This window comes from Neoarius graeffei, chromosome 2, assembly GCF_027579695.1.
Source record: "Neoarius graeffei isolate fNeoGra1 chromosome 2, fNeoGra1.pri, whole genome shotgun sequence".
Lineage (NCBI taxonomy): Eukaryota > Metazoa > Chordata > Actinopteri > Siluriformes > Ariidae > Neoarius > Neoarius graeffei.
In genome coordinates this window covers 61,927,229-61,930,803 of record NC_083570.1, presented here as the reverse complement: position 1 = coordinate 61,930,803, position 3,575 = coordinate 61,927,229, and positions in this window count along the sequence as shown.

Sequence of the window (3,575 nt, the reverse complement as noted above, 5' to 3'; positions counted from 1 at the left end):
TCACAGACGTCCCAGAATGACTTCACATTTACTCCCACACCACTAATGCAAACCAAGACTGAACCACTCCTAGAACCATGCATGGGGGTGGTTAGTGCAACGCTGGGAAAAACCATGTTAGGCAGGATGGGGGATGTGATTTGAGGATCTTTTGATAACCTTTTATTTGCATTTAATTTGGCTGAGGGGATATCTGGGTGATATTAGAAGACGTCTGCATTCAGTCGTATCCTAGAAAAATTATTTGAGCAATTAATAGAGTCTTTCTGCAAACCATACGAGAACATATGAGTGTATGAGTCCTCAGGTTGCTTTACAGGTTGAGAATAGCTGCCTTTATTTTTCACAACACTCTGCTCACGGCAGTATAGAATACCCAAAGAGTATCTCTGCTTTCACAGAGACATTAAGTGCTTCCCTGTTTCATCTTCTGACCTACTTCCTCAGACAGCTTCAGGTAAACCATCACGTGCTGTGTGGGGGAAGTAGGACTGAAGTTATTTATATGCTCTTCACTTTACACTGTCTGAGTCTTCCCAATGGTGCTTTTTCTTCAGTGTGGAATTACACCAAGACTTAATCCCTGATTTACTGTCTGCTGACCTGTCTCTTGTTGAATTAGTGACCCAAGTAAGCAAGTATCAGTAGAAAAAATACTTTGAGACAATGGCGATTGCTGCGAAGGGGGCTACAGAATACAACACCTTACCCAAAGCTTTCATGAAACAAACATAAAAATGATATAAATAAAATTAGCACCACATGATCACAATATTATAGATCAAATATAAGCTTACCATGCTTAAAAACATCCTAAATCTTGGTATCCTGCCACTTTGTGTGCAAAAATCCTCAGCAGGATTAAAGTACTCTTTCAACTAATGGTCCGTATTGAACCCCTGTGACGTCCCAGAAATAATAGTAAACCTCCTACAGTTACCAGGGTGAAGCACACATGGCATGATGGGAGGTGACATCCATGAGAAAAGTGCTTGTGATTATGTCTTCTCAGTGGAAGTCATGACCTTCCTAGTTGTTGTTGTTGTTGTTGTCGTCGTCGTCCATCTTTCACTGTCATAGCAATGCAATTCTTACATTTATTTTAAGAAATTCCCAGTATATATTCAATACATCTGAATTATTGGACATAATATACACAATATACTGTATACTGAAGACAATATACAGTATTTTGGATGACCAAAGGTGGTCATGTAATCTTCTGAATCAATATAATCTTTGTAAACAGAACATTTGTGAGCATTTATGAGCCTGCACGACCATTTTGTGCTGAATCTTTGCTGAAAGTGTAATTACTTCTTTATAAATTTGGTTAAAAATCATACAGATACTGTATGTCAGTGATGGTCTCTTTCCAGAAATAAAGTCAAACACATGTATTTTTACTCATATACGAGCTGCCAATCTGTGTAATTTATGTCACATTTTAGTCGGTATGGACCCTCTGAGCCTTTTATATCCCACCAGGATTTAAGTTAAGGTAATCTTCTTAAGATTAGAATAAAAGGTCTTAAAATCTCAAGGTTCTGAGGACAGTGTGGTAAGAAAAATGGCTCAGAAACATCACTTAGACTTAATTTTGATCTTGTTTATAATGTGCACACAGTAGTGAATTTTAATGTGAATCTGAGAAAGTAGATACCATAAGAAATAACATAACAATTCCATTTGAATAATTGTCCGTAATGCTTGACCATATTTACAAAATTTGATTATCAAGCAGGCAAAAGTTTACCAGTTTGTAAATCAGTTCATGGCAAAATCTACAGCCTGGAAACATTCATGCTGAAAGACTATTGAAAACCAAACAACATAACATCAACTGCTTAAATATGACTTTTCTGAATTTAGATGAGAAGCAATAAATAGAGAATAACAGGGAAATGAATGGGTTTAAAATAGCCCAGTTTGAACTGTCATCAACCAGACAACTGGGTATCTATTAAACAGCACATATGCTCAGCTGATCTAACTCAGCAAGATGGGCTTTTTATTCAAGACAACAGGTTGGGTTGATGACTCAGATTTTAATTAATATTTTTATGATTTTTATTTAGGCGGCACGGTGGTGTAGTGGTTAGCACTGTCGCCTCACAGCAAGAAGGTCCGGGTTCGAGCCCCGTGGCCGGCGAGGGCCTTTCTGTGCGGAGTTTGCATGTTCTCCCCGTGTCCGCGTGGGTTTCCTCCGGGTGCTCCGGTTTCCCCCACAGTCCAAAGACATGCAGGTTAGGTTAACTGGTGACTCTAAATTGACCGTAGGTGTGAATGTGAGTGTGAATGGTTGTCTGTGTCTATGTGTCAGCCCTGTGATGACCTGGCGACTTGTCCAGGGTGTACCCCGCCTTTTGCCCGTAGTCAGCTGGGATAGGCTCCAGCTTGCCTGCGACCCTGTAGAACAGGATAAAGTGGCTAGAGATAATGAGATGAGATTTTTATTTATTTATTTTTTTCAGGGTGGCATGGTGGTGTAGTGGTTAGCACTGTCGCTTCACAGCAAGAAGGTTCTGGGTTCGAGCCCAGTGGATGATGGGGGCCTTTCTGTGTGGAGTTTGCATGTTCTCCCCGTGTTTGCATGGGTTTCCTCCGGGTGCTCCGGTTTCCCCCACAGTTCAAAGACATGTGGTTAGAATAACGTGGGGCAGCCTTAGGCTGAAGTGCCCTTGAGCAAGGCACCGAACCCCCAGCTGCTGCCTGGGTGCTATAGTATAGTTGCCCACTGCTCTGGGTATGCGTGTGTGCTCATTGCTCACTTGTGTGTGTGCATGCACGTGTTCACTGTTTCAGATGGGTTAAATGCAGAGGATGAATTTCATTGTGCTTGTGTGTGTGTGTGTGTGTGTGTGTGTGTGTGTGTGTGTGTGTGTGTGTGTGAGAGAGACAAATAAAGGCTTCTTCTTCTTGTTTTGTTTTATATTGCTTTATGTTGGGGGAAGCTGTGGCCTAATGGTGAGAGAAGCAGCTTTGGGACCAAAAGGTTTGATTCCCTGCACCAGCAAGAATGGCTGAAGTGCCCTTGAGCAAGGCACCTAAGCCCCTACTGCTCTGAGTATGTTGTACGTTGCTCTGGATAAGAGTGTCTGCTAAATGATATTAATGTAATGGATATTGCTGTTTTCAGGCATTTTACATCAGTCTCATTAAAATGCTATTTAATATGTATGATTAGAATAACCAGTAAATAAGGAGATATACTAAATAACAGATTTAAATTTTAGTTATGCATATTATACACAAACATTTTATTTATAAGGAAAAACAGAAAAGTTCACAGGGTAGGCTATGTGGTTGAGATAGAGAAAAGTTGGTTCCTTCATACTGACAGCAAGCTGTCACAAATGAAGCTCATGGGATAAAGAAAGACCTGCACTGTGCATTTGCATAATTCATTCATTCAGGATTAATAACAGTCCTGGTTTATTCTCAAGTTGAATCCAAGTATGAATTGTAGCTCAAGTTGAGGAACTGATTCACACACCAGTGCTGGCTTTTCTACCTTTGGGTTTTCTTCCCAGTTTTCCCATGTTTCAAGGAACATACTGTAGTTTTAATATTCA